Here is an 18,443-nt window from a genome sequence, read left to right as displayed (position 1 = left end):
TCCTTAGCCCAGCAGATCCAAGGTGAAGAAAGGGCTATGTCTGCCAACCAGCAGCCAGACATTCCAGGCAGACTTAGCCGTCTCCCATTTTGTGGCCAGATTAACACTCTGTGGAGCCTGAATGCTTTCTCACTAAAAAGGCATGGACTGGCACCATTGCAGCCCTGGGCTTCGTAATCTCTCCCAGTGACGCCATAGTGAATCACCCGCGGCTGGCCATGTGCTCTGTGGGGGCATTTTAGGAGCCGTTTTCACTGGTAATCAGCACAAGCAAAGAATTTCTGACTAGTCTCCAAATGAGATACTGAAGTCCTGGTCATTTTTTGAGTTTTTGTTGTTGTTGTTGTTACTGTTGTTGTTTTCATTATCAGGACACAGTTAAGACTTATTAGACATCTTTCAAAAAATCAAAATCTTACCAAGCCAACTATTTAGAAAGAAAGTGTGAAATTACGAACATGTAAATGCGATTAAGAAATCCTGAAGCTTTGCAAAAGGGGACTCCTTAACACAAGTTTAAGTGATATTTTTGCATGTGTATCCATTGATTGAGTAACGACTGTGTTATACACAGTGTAAGGTGGGACAGAATTAATTTAATGGGTCTAGAGACCAAACTAAATTTGTAGTATCCAGAGAAAATCTAAAACCTGAAGCAGTTAGATTAAGTTCAGTCTGGACAGACTCTTACCGTGAAAAGAATGAAAACAAACAAACAAAGAAGAAAAATAGACCCAAAAGCCCCCAGACATATGAGTTAAAATGGGGAGAAAATGAAGAACACCTATGTCCCTGCATATCATGTAGAGGCTAATTAAACATATGGAACACAGAGTCCCATATTAGTGTGTCCGGATTGGGTGGGAGCAAACCGGTGAAAACAAAGGAAAGCTACGCAGCTGTAATCTGGGCACGATGTGGACAAGCTCTGCCGGGCACAAGCCTTGGTTCATCTTTGAAAAACCTCACATCAGAACACTTAAAAGCCACTTCTCTCTTAGAGCGTTCTTATCTAGAGAAAAACTGAAGTTGGCAAGCCTCAGAGAACAATACAGAGCAGCATTACCGATGGCCAAAAAGAAAAGAATGTGAAATTTTACCGCTGATTTGTTCCAACGCATCTAAACTCTCAGGCCAGTGTCCTCCCATGGAAAGGCTTCTGGTTAGCATCTAACCGCGGGCCCTCCCTCCACAGAAAGGTTTCAGAGAGACAAGCCCTTTAAAATCGGTTTTCCCTAGGAGGACTCCTGGCCCCACAGGATGCCACAGGAAAATTAAAACTTCAGGCCTTCCAACAATTGTTGGAAAAGATATTTTGTATAATAAATGTATTTATGTTTTAGCCAAGTGGAATCCTTGTTCTGCAGTCCTGGGGCACCCAAGCCCAGGGGGTTCTGACCAGAACGCACGGGCCCCAACTTTCCGGTCATTCCTCAGCCTGCAGTGTGGGGCGGCCTTTCCCCAACAACCATCCTTATCTATTATAAGCATAGAACACAATTTAGACTAAGCATGCTGAGTGGATTAACTAAGGATTGCAAACCACTTTGGAAATAGAAAATAGCCCATACGTGCCCAGAATGACTAATGATTAGATAATAGAGCGTCCTAAATTTTACTTTTAATTCAAATAAACCTTTTCTTGATGATGAAAGTTGTGCTATTAAATTAGAGACTTTTTTTACTAGAGGTTTTCACGGTATTTTCATTCGAGGTGAATTTCTGTTCTTCAGGCCCATATTCCTGCCAATTTCGGTCTCTTGCGCTTTGTCTGGCACAACCGAAAGAACAAAGTTAATAACAGAGAAAGGACAAGCTTTAAAAAGTGCTGCATTTATCGTCAGTTGTAATTCTGCTATTAAATGGTCTTGGCATTTGGGAAATTCTTCTCAATCTTACTTTTTTTCTTAGACCAAAAACACTGAAAACATGGAATTTATACTAAAAATAATTCTTCTCCATCTTTCCCTCTCTGTCTTCTCTCCCTTTGCACGAAGGGTCTGATCCCCTAGCTCTGTAGGAGAGTCCCAGATAAATGCCCAGCCTCTGCTTCTCCTTTTTAACTTTTCCAGAAGCAACACGTAGTCGTGTTCTTTCACACACACATACACACACACATACACGTACACATGCACACAATTTGTGTAGAATTATTTTTCACTCTGATTTCTGCCTGTGGAACAGATTGAAGATTTTACCATCCAAAACCCACAAAGAGAATACTCCTACTGTGGTCTTCAGAATTTCCATTCAGTTGGTTTGCCTGCCAAGTCCAGTGACCAGTACCGCCGCTCCTGATGGTGGGGAGCATATGGTACCGCTGTGAATAGTTTTGCTCTCACTGCTGTGAAATCCCACGCCCTCCTACAGAATGTGTTTGGAGGAGCAAATGGTAAGTGTCGCTATTCAGCACAGCTCCTTCTCCGCCTATGGAACCCAGTCCTTTAAACAACAAAATGAAGAGATAACTGCACGGCTTCGTGGTCTTCAGCTTCACAGTTAATGGCTACCTGTTACCATTAACTGTTCCTTCTCCCCTGCAAGGGAGGACTCTCCTTTACACATCCTGAATCCACCAGGATCCATGATGGAAAACCAAGCACCCGCCACTTTTCTATCTTCCTCTTCCTCCTTCTCAAATAAAATGAAATAAAAAAATAAAAACAAAAATCTTAAAGTGGGATGCAGTCTGTAAGTTGAATTTCAGCTCCAGGAAGAGCACTGGGCTAGGAGTCAGAAAGCCTGGAGTATCAAACATGAACTAGCCTTGAAACCCTGGGCAAAGGTAATCTGTGCCTCTTCCATGAAGCAGATGGTGTGGGCCCTTCATGCTCCTCCAGTTCTAAGATTCTATGTATTTGTCTAGTGCAATCCCAACCTACTCCCAACCTCTTCCCTGGGAAAATCTCTCTCCAAAGCACAAATATGAGATTATCTTTCGTTTTGCAACACAGCTTTCACGAACTTACTTGGTTACTTGTTTCTGGGATTATTCGCTCTAATGTCAAGTGACTCTTCTCTATGTTTAGCCAAACTCTCTGCTGCTGCAATACAAGGGTACGTTTTCCTCATCCTGTTTCCTGTGAGAGCACAGAGCAACTCCTTGCAATTGTGCTTCGAACCACTTCTCTTAGTCGCACTGACTGTTCCTCGGTCACTCTATGCTGTGGCCTTTGAGACGTGTGTTCAAATGTCCTCAGGCCCCCTTCTCCTGCCATCCCCATCACCACAGTCACCACTCTCCTGCTTTGCTGACAGAGAAGTCGGCGGGTCCACAGCTGACTCCGGCTGTTTGGAGGCCTGGGCGTGATTCTGTGGATGCCACATTTGTGGTTGTGTGAAGAGAAGGCAAAAGAGAGAGCAGACATCCCTCCGCTGCTGAAGAGGGCTGTGGAAATTGAAGTCATAGACATGCTTCAGCGGAGAACGCGGATTTGCCCAGATGGGAAGCCTGCATACAGAGGCACTTGTAGATCTACTTATCTTGAGTCTCAATGATGCTGTTTATGAGTGAGCTATTCAAATGGAGGGAGAATCCCACAGAGAAGGAAAAATAACAGGTTGGAGTGATTATGTACAGGCGGAGAGGCCCTAGTGGAAGTCCGGTGGGAGAGGAAAAAGGGAATAAAATTAAGAATGATTAATGGCGGATCCCTAATGGTTTCATTGGATCCGAAGGAACAGGGCAATACCAAGTAAGAAACACTTGATACAGGAAAGGAGCACAAGTGTGAAGGAAAATACATCATTCTACAGATGCTGACAGGTTGCGAGGATGGGGAAGAATCCCTCAAGAGCAGAAAGGAGCAGCCCCCCTCCCAGAGGTACCCTGGCCGCCATGACATCTTCTGATCTTGCTGAGAAATTCCATCCAGCTGCACTCCAGACTCACTGTCCAGCTAGAATAACTGTCTAGTTATTCACGGGAGTGAATCCAGAATAAGGGATTTCAACTTTTAGGAAGATTTAAGTTAGGGATACAGGCAACGCTCCTCCAAAATGTGACCTTAAAAGTGCTGTAAAAGGGTGTGTCCATGTGTGTATGTGTGTGTCATTCACAGGATTTGCTTGAGAATTAGAAAACAGGTCAAATTTTAGTTGTTTGAGACACACTTTACTCTTGTCCTAATCCACTCCCCTACCACTTCCCACCTCCTCCACATCACGTTAGAATGGCCATGACGTGGGGCGCCTGGGTGGCTCAGTGGGTTAAAGCCTCTGCCTTCCACTCGGGTCATGATCTCAGGGTCCTGGGATCGAGTCCCGCATTGGGCTCTCTGCTCGGCAGGGAGCCAGCTTCCTCCTCTCTCTCTGCCTGCCTCTCTGCCTACTTGTGATCTCTGTCTATCAAATAAATAAATAAAATCTTTAAACAAAAAAAAAAAAAAAGAATGGCCGTGACACTTAAAGTTACTCATAACGGGTAATGATAATATCTATAATTTATGAAGTTCTTAACATCTGCCGACATCATGGTCAGCTTTTTACATATGCATTTTCACATTTAGTCCTCACAGCAATATATGAAATAGTCACCAACATTTACATTGTGCTTTTTGGATGTCAGACAATATTCTAAATGCTTTACATATACTAATCAGATTAGCTACTATTGTAATTTTTTTCTTTTCCTTTTTTTTTTTTTTTTTTACATATGGGGACATCCTGAGTCATGAAGATATAAATAACTGGTCCAAAAGAACTATGAAGTGGCAGGGTTGGGGTCCAAAACTCAGGTCTAACTTATCTCCTAAGATGGCAAGCTCCTCAAGGCTAGCAGCCGCACGGACCTGTGACCTGTCACTTCCTCAATGCCAGGGTCACAGGAGATGTTCGTACATGGTGGCTGAATGACTGAATACACAGCCTAAACCATTATCCTCTGTGCTGTACCAGGGCGCCAAGCAGACTTCCCCCAAATCAAGGGAAATACAACCAGACAAACGAGAGCATAAGGGAGTCATTCATCCAATCATCATTCATTCACGCAGTATCACAGAGCACCTGCTACGTGCCAGGTCCTCACCTGGGTAGAGGTGGCACTTTGTTTTTCAAGACGGAAAGGCTGCAGGTTGTGCCCCAGGACCTCCCATATCCAGGCAGCTTTGCCTCCAACTTTCCTCCACACCCTCCTTGTCCTCCCATAGCTACTACAATGGGCCCAGCCACACGGGGAGGGTGGCTTTGATCCCATGCGAATGAACAGCTCTAAAGTCTATTTCACTTGTTTTCCATCTGTCTTGGGCTTGTAGGGCCCACTGGGGATAATGAGTCAGTGCCAGGGAGAGCATGGGGGCGCACGCAGCAGATCTCAGAGGGAGGGACTGCAAATTGGAGACATTTTATTGTTTTCTCCTTTTCACTCTGAAAACTTTCCAAAAAGAGAGATTTAAGTGGCTTGCAAAATTCATCTTAAGGTCAGCTCTAATTAAGCTGGGGCCTGGCAGCTGTAGGATTTCGGCGTCATTCCACAGCTGCCGGAGCAGGGCTCCGTGCTCCCCTTCGCCATCGGCAGTGAGCGTTGGGGTGCCGGCACAGCTCCGGCAGCCTCCTAGGCCCATCAGGCCTCCGGGAAATGCGGAATGGGTCACGGCCAGAGTGAAAGTCTGTCCTAGGCTATGGATGAAACAGGCTGTGGATGCAGCAGTTCAGGATTTCAGGTTATGGGAAATTTTAGGAAAAGCGGGTCACCCATTGTTGCACATTGTGGATACTCAAGAGATCTTCCCTTCCTCTTCATTTCCATCATCAGAATACGACGTTAGCATCTGAGAGCCGAACTGACACGACGATGGGCACATCGAGGGCATTCAGGAAATTTGCGTACAAGAAAAACAAATGTATGACATAATGGAGAAAGTGAGGAATCAGGAGACTCGGTTTCTAGTCTCTTGATTTTCTATTATTTAATATGATTAAGATGTGGATATCAGTTCTCTGGGACTCAGTTGTTTCATCTACAAAATAAAAAGATGAAATGAGTTGAGTTCTCAAATTCCTTCCGGTTCTTGAGTTTCACAGGTGAAATTTTACAGATAGGTGATGTTACTATGACAGAGAATGGAATACAAAGCCTAGAGCCATTAATAAAGCTTTAAAAGAACAGTGTCAAAAGGTGACCCATGGGCCAACAGGACCCTTTGTTTGCAAAGTTAGCATAAAGAAGAAACTCACTTTCTACCTTCCATGTAGGGGGAAAAACAAAACAAACAAACAAACAAAAACCAGTTCTTCCCTATTATGACTTTCTCTACTGTGAGTCTTCTTGACTACTCATACAGGACTCACACTGCTGGTCACCAAATGCATGGAGATTTTTCCCCACAGCAAGAAATTCGCTGCAAAACCACTGATGGTGGCAGGGGCAGGAGGGGGGGTGGTCCTACAATTCAACTCAATTCTGTCTACTCGGAGATAGCATCAAATCCCACAGGTTAAAGACTGTCCCATGAGACTGCTCCCCACCCACTTCAAACACCACTGGATCAAAGGTTCCAATGATACCCTCCTTGGGTTCCATTAAGACCAGCTCGCAGAACTCAGGGAAGCATTTACTTACATTTACTAGTTTATCAGTAAAGGGTCCAGATGAACACACAGAATGGAGGAGATACACAGGGCATGGTACCTGGGAAGGGATAGGGAACTGCCATGGCCTCTCTGAGCTTACACTCCCCCAGCACCTCCACCTGTTCAACAACCTGGAAGCTCTCTGAACCCCATACTTTTAGAACTTTCGTGAAGTCTTTGTCACATAAGTGTAATCTTTGTCACATAAGTGTAATCATCATCAACTCCATTTCCAGTCCTCTCCCCTCAGTGGAGGATGGGGGAAGGGTGAGGATGAATATCCTCAATATCAAGCTTCTCATCATGGCCTGCTCTTTCTGGTGGCCAGCTTTCATCCAGGAGTCATCCAGGAGCCCGCCCAGAGTCCCCACCTTAGAACAAATGAAACTCCCCAAACCCTTGTCATTGAAATGATGAGAGTCTCAGGAGCTCTGTGCCAGGAACTGGAGCAGAGACCAATATATATTTTCTACCATTTCACAGTTTGATCTGTCTCTCAGAAAGAAGGACTCTGGCAGGAACAAATCCCCTCCAAAGCAGCATAATCACTTCTTAAATGAACTGGTGTGTTAGTTTATAAAACAGAAGCCACATTCTTCCAGCAGGACTGAAACTGGCTGGTAAGCTTCCTCAGGGCAGGGACAAGGGCAAAAATGCATAACACAGCCGTACAGTTGCTTGGTTAGCAGATGAAGCAATGAATGTCTTTGGTGGAAAATAGCACATTAAAACCTGCTCCTCATTATTTAGGACCCAGACCAAATGTTACTCCAACAGGAAGAATGTATTCCTTTCTCATCCGAGTTCCCCTGGGACCTGTCAGGCCTGTTTCTTCCCATGTCTGTTTCCACCATCAGGCTTACATGTAAGCTCTTCAAAGACCTGAGACATATCACGTTCATCTTTGGTCTCTAATGCCTTGCAAGACACCTTACACATAAAATAAGCTTAAAAAGCTATTGTTAAATGAATGGATGATGATATTGCCCAATTCATAAATGAGAAAGCTGATAGAGAGATTAACTAATTTTCTGGAAACCACACAGCTGGACACAACTGGGAATTAAGTTGGAGCCCAGCTCTGGGTGAATCTAGACTATTTTATACCACACTTGAATCAGGATTCCTGTGACAATAAACAAAGCAGCATATGTAGAGTACCTAGCATAGCAACAGATGCCGAATAAATGTTACTTACCTTTTTCATGTTTTATTCTGGTGCCGGGAATCCCACCATTGGAGATTTATCTCTCTTCTTCTAAATTCCTTTCTTAGAAGTTAGCAACTTAATGCTGCTTAAGGAAGATGAAAAACAACCCAGATATCTTTTTTTTTTTTTAAAGATCTACTTACTTATTGAGAAAGAGAGAGAGAGAGCGCGACCGTGCACATGAGTGGGAGGGGCAGATGGAGAGGGAGAGAGAATCTCCAGCAGACTCCATGCTGAGCACAGAGCCCTATGTGTGGCTTGACCTCACAACACTGAGACTGTGACCTGAGCCAAAATCAAGAATCAGACGCTTAACCGACTATGTCACCCAGGTGCCCAACCCAGAGAACTTAATAGAGTAATAGCTAATGTATGGCAGTGAATACCAATTGGACCATTACACAGTCATTAATAACTCTGTAGGGGAAGAGTTTAAAAGAACATGGAAGTGCATCCAACAATGATAGTTTTTTAAGCAGCAAATTAATTTTTTTGAATATATGCAGGCATTTGCAGTACTATCCCGGTGCTTTCAAGAAATAGTTATTGAGAAAAGAAAGGAAGGACATGTTAGAAGCAGGTCAGCAGTATTTCGTTTTGGATTATAAGAACAAGGATGATTTTTGCAATCTTACTATTTTCCTGAAATTTTCAAGTTTCTAAAAATGAGCATGTCTTATTTTGATACACTGGAAGATTTTCACAATGGCCAGACTCTGCCTTTTTTGTTTACTAACGTGTCTTTGGGAGATGGACTGCCATCCCCATTTTGCCCCTATTTGTCAATGATCCTAAACCTTATCATGGCCTCTGTGATCCTGTGATGTACTTGGTTGTTTCATATTGACCTTCCCTGCTGCCTGTCTGTGAGTTTGTTAGGAGCTGGGATCATCTGACTTCTCTGCACATCTCCAGCACTTGGCTAGTCCACAGTCACCTCGTAGGCTCATACATTTTTCTTAAATGAACGGTATCTCTCACAACTGAATTAATAGTTTGCCCCATGCCCTTCGTGAAGAGGGTCAATTAGAGAATGTTTATATTTGTATGTGTGTATTTCAGCAGAGTCAGAGCTTGCAAACACTGTACTACATGTTTTTACATGTCTTCCTGACATTTTGCACATTCACGAATTAAAAAATAAAACAAAAAAATGGGGCTGAGCTTTTTTTTTTTCTCCCACATTGCCTTCTCTGTGGAATGATGAACAGTGTTGAGTATGCATGTTCTTCTAACATGAAAGCATAAAGTCTCTGAACACAGGCAAAATGTATGGAAATTATATCAAATCCAATTTAAGTGTGTTTTCTTAAACCTAGGATGTATAATATTTAGTTTCATGAGCAGAACAAATAATACAATTAGTGTTTATTCTCTGACTACTCTTTTACTAAACAACTCAGTTAAAAAATGCACGCAACACAGAAACATAGAGCTTCTTGGTCCTTGCTCCAAGTTTCATACGTTAAACAAAGACAGACCAACCTTAAACCTTTTGATAAATACGATGCTTGTGGTAACTGCAGCATTCACTTTGTATCCCATTTCTCCAAGTTCCTGTCAGCCAGATGTCACTTGCAATGCAAACACTAGAAAAATATGAAATAATAATTTCATACATCATCTATGTGTGCATGAGCCGGTCAAACATTCAATACAAATTCAAACTGCTACTACACACAGAGCAAATATCATCCAAATAATATTTAAAATGATTGAAAGGCTTTTGATTTGGAAGTGTATTCTCTTAAGCTAAGTGGTCCCCAAGACCATCTAGAAAATTCAATTGTTTCATTTTTAAAATGTTTTCTGCCCAAAATTATATCAAACCCTAATGTCTCAATAGAAACACATGGGATTGGATTGCTGACTGGGCGCCTGATGTCAAAGGAAAATCTAATTTCACAATGGCATTTCCTCATACTGTCTCACCAAAACACAAAATTGATAAAATTTTAATGGATAATTTTCAGAAGCAGAACATTAACCATTGGGAAAATATGAAGGGGAACTTAGCATTGAGCACAGAAGAAGCAAAGTGAAGGAAGAAATTGACTATAAATACAGATATACAATACTATATAAAAAGCATTCTTAAAAGCTTTTTCTTATCAAGAACAGAACTTCAACTTTAAAAACCCCTTTGCTATCAAAATATATGCTTTTTCTGTGTCCACTTCTAACTTTCTCTTCCTGAATCCTTTCTATTTTGTAAAATGATATAGGGAAAAGGAATCACATCGTAAGCTATACTATTAGATATACATTTGCACAGTGTTGATTTCTATTTGTGATGTAGCTACAAAAACGGTCCTGTGTACCCCTGGCTTCAATTAAGAGATAAGAGAGAATGGTATGAGATTCAGCCCTGCTTCTTTTCACTGAGGCCCTGAACATCATCTCTTTTTGTTTGCTGTTCAGCAGTGAATTTTCCTACCTGTCTAGAGGGAAGAAGGTTCAGTTCCTTTTGTTTTAAGGAGGGAACTCCATGGCTATGAAGCCTAAAGCAGGGTTCAGTGCAAGACAGACCTTCATATTAGCTGTGTGACCTTCAGCATGTCTCTGATTGTCCTTGAGCCTCAGTATTCTCCTCTGTGACAGAGAGATCAAAACCACTACCTTGTTGTTTTCTTGCCATGTTTAGGAATAATGCTTATAAAATATCTGACACAATGCCTGACACAAAGGAAGTACTCAAGGACAATTTTATGAGGATTCTAAGTTCTTGGAGCTTCTCATTCTTGCTGCCTTGGATTCTGCATTCTTTTGAATGTTTCTTACTCACCTGCTTCGCGCAAGCTGGCAGTGGGCAGGTGACCCATAGGGTGCTGAAGGAGGGGAGGGGTGGCTTCCTCAGAGGACAGATTCACCAGTCAGCCTGGTCATCAGTGAGGCAAGCCACATCACAGCCAAACCAGTCACCATGTGACCTAGAGCATGGACTGAAGGCATCGGGAAGACCACAGAAAGGCAACCGCTAAGCTCCTATGAGGAGGAACCTTTCTTTTTGGGGTCACTGAGGATGTTCATTAATTTTCCTCACTCAGCAACACTCACCTCAGACTCTCCACAGAGGAGCTCACCGTTAGTTCATGATTTTAAAGCAAAATTGACTGTAACACCAACGTTCCTGTTTAAAATCTTTAAGCTGATTCGTAACACATTCAGCATTTCACTCTCTCTTATGTTCTTTACGATGTTATATTTTCCTGTGAGGGCAGGCCCTGGTTCTTTAATTATCTTGGTCATGCCTCCTTTCTGCTCTTCAGCCCCAACACAAGGTTTTGGACCAGGTAGATCATTAATAAATACCTAGTATTTCAAACCGAGGTGAGCTCTCTTGAGGCAGTTTATTTAACCGAATAAAAACTGACTCTATTTCTTCTCTAGGATGAGGAGACTGTATGGTATAGTTGCTGATTGTATAGGATTTAGAATCAAACAGAGCCAGATTGTTATTCCATCTCTGCCGTTATTTACCATCTTGGGCAAATTTCTTAATGTCTCTGTGTCTCAGTTCCTTCAATTATAAAATGGGAATAGTAATTCCTACTTTTCTTAAGATTATTGTAAATAGGGTTGCTGGTAAAACACAAGACTCCCTTTTAAGTATGAATTTTAGACAACTTTTTTTTATTGTAAGTATATCCCAAATATTGTGTGGGATGTACTTACGCTGAGAAGTATTTGTTGCCTACCTAAAATTCAAATTTAACTAGATCTTAACTGGATTTTAATTTGCTAGCTATGACAACCCTCATTATAAAGACCAAATGAAACGATACATTGTAAAGCTATTAGCTCCATGCCCATTGGATAGTGGGTGCTCATTAAGTGTTATCTCATTTTCTTCTTCCCTCATGGGGCTGTTGTGTGATTAAATGCCTGGTCCTTGGAACCAATTCAGTAGATTTTAGTGAGCTTCTGTTCTCAAGGCTCAGCCTCAAAAGAATGTACTTTAGGCTAACAAGGGAGAAAAAGCCTCACATGCTCGCAGTGTTGGACTCTGGGTGGCTTGCCCTCTTCTTTCTCCTTCCCAGGGCCTGTTTGCCGCATGGACCCCAAGGGTGTGGAGTGGCTTCATTAAAAGGACAAAGCCGAAGGGACAGAGCTGTTAACACAGATCCCCCTCAACTTGAAGCAGCTTGATATTTGAAGATCTGAATTTACTTTAGAAGTAGATGTTAGCCAGTTCTTAAATTGGGAGCTCTCTATAGAGTACCAAAACAGAATTGCAAAGAAGGATTTGATTTACAAAAATGTAGAGGTAAGATAACCTGTCCGGTGGTGGTCTATTACCTAAAGTGTGTTATAAAAGCATTGCTAACAGCTCTAAGAAGCTCTTCCTTGCTTCCACACACACACACACACACACACACACACACACACACACCACTCACCCACAAGTCAGCTTTCCAGATACTGGTCTTTATCGGGCAGAAAAGCTTTCTCCTGCAACTATTTGCCAAATGCCCTCCCAGAGTAGGGAGCTGGGCATGAACTGGATTATCCACAAAAGACACAGGTTTCTGAGGACAGCTCTTTCTTCTTACAATTCAGTGTCATTTGTCGCTGGCAAGCCAGAGATAGTGGATAGGATATGATTCAATGGAAAGTCTTTGTATGAGAAAATGGCTCTTTCAACATGGCCTATCTGTGGATCAGTACATTTAGAGGCGGCCTAACCCACGTTCCCAGACTTATAGTTGGATCCGCAGAAGCTCCATTTTGCCCCAAGTCTGGAAAGGGAATAACCCATGTCTGGAAAATAGGGCCAAAAATCTATAGATATTTCTAGATTACACATCAGCTCTTTCCACAAGTATCCAGGTTTTGGCTGACAACAGAAAGCAGGTCCTGTCCACTTCCTTCAGCTCCCATTCTCATGTAAACAGGCAGGCACCTTACTCAGCACCAGCTGCAGATTCTGGGTGGTCCTGCTGGGAAGTTCCAAGTGGATTGCAATGCAGTCTTGTAGGCTGGCGGTCACACAGCTGTTGTGAGCGTTTGTGGGAGACAGCAAAGGCACGTATGTTCTCCATGCTGCGGCCTCGGGTGGACAATTCAAGTAAAACCTGACTTCCCAGAGGACATCTGTTCTCCAAAATTAAAACAAAACAAAACAAGAACAAAAAAAACGAGCAAGACAAAACCATAAAGGCAAACAGTGGGCAGATTTTCCAGCAGGCAATCCTTGATATGAAAATTTGGGAGTTCTGCTTCCCCCTTCCTCTTGGGCTTATAAAAGTAGAGTCTTCATAAATGCAAGCTGATTGATTGGTATTATTGCATACTAATGTCTGCTATTATACGCTTCCCAGAATCTCTCCTTAGGAAGGTAAAACAAAGAGATTTCTGGGTTGGACTCTCACCTCCACCACTTATCAGCTGCTTAACAAGTTACTCTATCTCTCTGTTGTGAGAATATAAGGAAATTAATGCACACGAAGGTTTAGAATACTACCTGGCATATAGTAAGCCCTAAGAAAGTACTGTTATCAATATAATTAAAATGTTTGTAATAATCATGCTCTAGATCAGTAGAGTGCTTTATAGTTATAAATACTTCCACCTCTTTTTTGGTGGGTCTGTAGTCAAGATGAAGGGGAGACTGAGAAATCTCCATTTTTCACATTTTCACATTTTCTCCATTTTTCATATCCCTTCACAGAAGGGATAAATAGGAGTAATCAGATGGTTACTTAAGACTATTCCAGGTACAAATGATGGTATGACTTAAGAGGTAGAAGAGGCAAGTTCCATGAGGAAGGTATCGAGATGATTGCTGGGGCCGACCCGAGAACCCAACAGAAGCAAAGTGGAAACCCAGGCAGTGCTCAGGGGTGCAAACAGCGAGGGGACAGATATGGTTGGAAGTTGTAAGACACGCTTATAAGAAGCTTACAAATAAAAACTGCATGTTTAAATACTATCCAGAAGACAATTAAGGTCACAAATAAGTATTTAGCACTTTGAGAAAAATTTGACTGCCCTGGCCCTCCACCATCCCCAAGTCAATCATAGACAGGGATTTCAGAGTTGAATATACAAACCATGAGAAAGCATAGAGGAAGCAGATGAAAAGAAAACTTAGAATGTATCAAGCATTTGGAGGTAGGTTTAATTTTCTAAGCTTAGAATCAATAGAAGAGACGTTTCTTAGAGCTGGCACTTTCATTTGGGACACATGGGTCCAAACACGGAAATCAATTTTAGGGCACACAGTAGTGAATGACTCCTTGCTTGTCTTGGGTTCATCTTTCCACCAGGACTCTCAGGCAGGTACTAGAGAAACTGTGGTGCCCTGTGAAGAATGAAAATGTGGAAACCCTTTCTCAAAGAGCAGGAAACAAATGGCATTGGACATATTAAATTATAAAACTGTTTTCCTTTCTTCCATTGTCTCTCTCTTGAATTGCCATGATGGTTTTTATTTGCTATTTGGTGGCATTCTAAGTAAATAAAAACTGAAATTTTAAAATTGTTTGGCTGGATTTTACAGTCCATCTTTAGATTGTGCAATGACAGTTTTAAACATAAAGTATTTAAACTATATACAGATTTACTGAAATTGCACAATTTTTACTTTGTAGTTGGTATATGCATAGCTATTTTGTTACCAAAGCAGTGGAAACTCTGAGAAAACTAGCTCACCTGTTTTTATTGCACTTCTTAAACCCCCCTGTTCTACCAATATGTTACTTTCAGTACTGATGAATAAGGAAGAACAAAAGGAAAATGAACTATGGGGTCATCCTTTCGTTTCCTTTCTTTCCATGTCATCACTTCTAGCATGGGTAGTTGGCTCCAGAAGTCCATGCTCACTGGACACCATGAATTCTGTACACAAACAGGGCAGTAAGGAACAACAGACACGTGTGTTGCACGTAATCCTCTTTCCATGTACGTGCTCAGCTGGCCCTTAGGACTTCACTTATAAAACACAGTTTCGAAGATTAAATTATTAAGAATTTCAAGATCGTGAGAGACTCTTAACTATAGGAAACAAACTGAGGGTTGTTGGACTTGTGATGGGTGGGGGGTGGGATAACTGGGTGATGGACATTAAGAACATTAAGAACTCTACATCTGAAACTCATGAAACTCATGTTGGCTGATTGAACTTAAATTTAAAAAAAGAATTTCAATATAGAGGCAGCAGAGAATTAAACCAAGTATGTGGTCCCTTGAGACTGCATGGGTCACATACCCATGAAGTCAGCCATGTCCCTAGGTAAAGTTCTACTTTGTTTAAGTTCCAGTCATTGTATTGTCTTAGAAACATCATCAGTGCTAATGTCCAAACAAGGGTTATATGGTAATTTGTATCCTTTAAGTCTACAGTGGTCTCTCTTAGACTCGTCATCATAAATTCCTGGAAAAAAAGAACTGTATTTTATTACACTTTGCATTGTTCATGAATCAGAGTGCCCTGTGTATACAGCAGGTGCTTGTTGTGAGTAGTGATAGCAGGGAGCACCCTATGAGATGTGAATCATGAAATCCCTGAGACTATGAACTAGTAATATTTGTTACTCTACTCTTGGCTTGCTAAATCCCTTATTATCAACTAACGAAGGAGGAAGATACTCAGGCTATTGCTTCTCATGTCCCTCTTTAATCTGTTATATCTTGAACTGCCAAAAATTCACTTTCTTGTTCTTTCCTGGGCTTGGAATACTAGCACAAGATACAGTGAAGGCAAGAGTGCCGGTTGCTATACTACTCAATCCAAAGACTTAGAGGGAGCTTCCAGCGCCTCCAGGAGTAATCACCATGGCAAAGTAGTACAGGAATCCAGCGTCAGGATCCTGGACATTGAGATCCTTCTGTGTGTCAGGTACAAATCTTATATGTACAAATACTTAACCATCACCAGAAAAATGAACAGATGACACAATGACTTTAGAATATGTAGGCATGGGCCAGCTCACCATGGTGAAGAAAGACATTCTGATTAGAGCAAAGATGTTTGACCCATTACCTACCTCCATGTCCTCAAACCTGGGGACCGTGACAAGTGCCTTAGTAACCAAGGAAAATGGTACAGGGGAAAGATTCTAGGGATATAAGTTAATTATATATTTCATAGTCTCCCAGCATGGCCCTAAAAGGAGAGAGTCCAGTTGATTTTCAGGTTATATCCTGCATCTATGCAATAAAGAGAATAAATGCCAGGGAAGCCAAAATGTCTCCCTAGACCAAAGGGATGAGCACAGGGCCAGACAAAGGAATCCAAACCAAGAGGATTATGATTCAGGTACGCTCTACATCACAACAGACAACCCTTGGGCTGACATGGGGCAGATAGTTTAAACGACTGTTGATGGATGACTGGTTCAGTGAATTTAAGGCACTGCGTCTGGTCACTTAGACACATGACCAAGGATGTGTCAATATGAGCACTGTGCTTTGCTGAGACAGGGTAACTCATGGGGTAGGTAGGGTATAGGGAAGAACCAAAAAAAGAAGAAAGTCAGGGAATGAATATCATCCCTGTACTTACTCACCATGAATATTGGAGGAGGAAGTCCAAGAAGACTGAGAGAGGATGTAAAAAAAAAATATCTTCAGTGAAGGAAAACAATGAGAGTACGTTTGGAAAAAGAAAAGGAAGGGCTTCAGGGTGGGAGGAACAAAGGAAGGAAAAGAAGAAAGAAAGCTGTTCTATTTGCGAGAGTCCCTGGCCTTGCCCAAGGCCCGACGCATAGTAGTCATGGTGTTTGAAAGTCAGCTGCAGATTAGAGAAATTAGAAAGGGAAAAAATAAGCTGTGATTTCGTTTGGACTGGTGCAATTTTTCTCTTCAACCCCTGGCTGCTCAAACTGTCATAATTTACCCCATGATGAGAAACTCAAAAGATAAACACTTAATTGAACGAGGCTGACACGTTTCCTAAGGGTACTCATTTTAGGACTAGGAAGAAGGGAAAGAAGGAAAGATGGAGAATGAAGGAGAGGGGAATTGATAGCTGACTAATCTATTTCCAATCGAAAATAGCTTGAGTTGCTCAGAGGGCGGCCTCTGTCGTGCGGTTGCCCAAACAAAACAGAGAGAAGTTGACTTGCTACAATCCACAGAGAGGCAGCCGGCTCTCAAAGGCCAACGAGCACGGGTAAGAAAGATCTTCTTCGTAAAGCATCTCTGAGGGGCCATGGTTTCTGTGTTCATCAAGAATCTCCGAAAACCTAGAAATTTGGAGGTAGTCAGAATTGATTTAATCCTTTTTACTATAAATCTCATTTCTGAAAATGATTAACAGAGGCAGAGACATAAATGGTAAAGTCTCGATCAGGGGAAATGCTGTCAGCGTATCATCTAGATAGATTAGAAAATGAACGCTCAGGTTTCTGTGAAGGAAGACTAATGACATTAAGTCAAGATGAAATAGAAAGGAGCGTCACACAGGCTCAAAAATCATAAACCATGAGCTCGCCCTGACAGAGGACCCTCAGCAACTTTCTGAACTGGAAAATTATCAGGAGTTTAGTCGGAGAGTATTTTCTGGGGCCGTATTTAGAGTCCCTGGTTTGTTTGGGTTTGTTCTGAGGTTCTGGGAATGGCTTTGCCGAGGTTCCGACGTTTGTAGAAAAGTGACAGGTCCTTCTGCCGACGACTCTCAGTGCAATCAGTTGCATACTCAGAAACAAGACAAGGAGGGTTTGGCTGACTAAAACAATAAATAAACATTGAAGATACTTCATGCTGTGCCACCATCGGCTTTCTGAGGTGTCACAATTCTGCAGCCTCTGGGAGAGAAGGCAGAGCTGTTGCCCTGAACCCAGTGGTGGCTGAGACCAACGTCCTTTGTTTAAGTTAAGATCAAATAGTGAAGCAAGTATATAAATTCCTGCCAAATAAAGCTAAAGCAGGCCTTCTTCTCTGTTGGGTAGTGGGAACAAGTCTGTACATCTGCTTCCCAGGTGGTATATCACTTGATTACTTAAACTCTGCCTCCATTGGAAACGCTCTCTCTGTCTCTCTTTCTCCCCTCCATTTTTTTAAGAATAAGCCAGAAGAACGACCTGCAATCTAAATATCAGTTTGTTGCTGTTTCTCTGGGATTTGACAGAATAAATGGATGGATCATGTTCCCCTGCTGCGTCTTTAGGTTGAATCACTCTCTCTCAGTGACACACACCAATCAACCGGAAATTGTCCCCATTGTCTTAAAGGCCCGAGTCCCTGAAACTAACTATAAGTCTTTCTTATGCAGGGACCACTGGAGTTCCTGATGTTTGAGGTTAAAGGTTCTGAGCCCATGGCTAGGCCCAGAAGAACACACGACTGATTCTCAAGAGAAATAGTCCTATTGATCTAATATTCAAGGCAAACCTTTTTCCAACTTCAGAGTTGGCATGGCTGCGTGAAAAGTATTTCCCACCTCCCCTCCCAACCCTCTTATTACGGCTATGAAATTAGAAGATAAAAATGTGCTGCTTCTCATCTCAAATTTTCAAAATATGCAATATTCGATAAATAGATGGGGAGTTAGGTGGGTAGATAGATACTTACTGTTCAAGTCTAATGTTTCTGACTTAAAATTTTAAGGTCATTGTCTCCCTTCTGACACCTCTTACTACATCAACATCCCATTATATCATTATAGACTCATGAAGCAACACACTTTTACATTTTGCAGGATAATGACTCTTTTGTATTT

The 18,443-nt window shown here is 42.0% G+C and overlaps 1 long non-coding RNA gene across 2 annotated transcripts; it reads right to left on the bottom strand.

Annotated features, from left to right (window-relative positions):
* Window positions 1–4,656: 4,656 nt before the first annotated feature.
* LOC308341539 lies at window positions 4,657–9,362 on the bottom strand. 2 transcript variants are annotated; one of them, XR_013966716.1, is made up of 4 exons: window positions 9,266–9,334; window positions 7,769–7,862; window positions 6,560–6,628; window positions 4,657–5,957 (listed from the first exon to the last, which is right to left on the bottom strand). It is a non-coding gene; the product is annotated as an uncharacterized lncRNA (long non-coding RNA). The 2 variants fall into 2 exon arrangements; XR_013966715.1 differs by having other exon boundaries at window positions 7,769–9,362.
* Window positions 9,363–18,443: the final 9,081 nt, after the last annotated feature.

The sequence above is a fragment of the Martes martes genome (assembly GCF_963455335.1).
Source record: "Martes martes genome assembly, chromosome: 4".
NCBI lineage: Eukaryota > Metazoa > Chordata > Mammalia > Carnivora > Mustelidae > Martes > Martes martes.
This window is presented reverse-complemented; position numbering and strand designations above follow the sequence as displayed.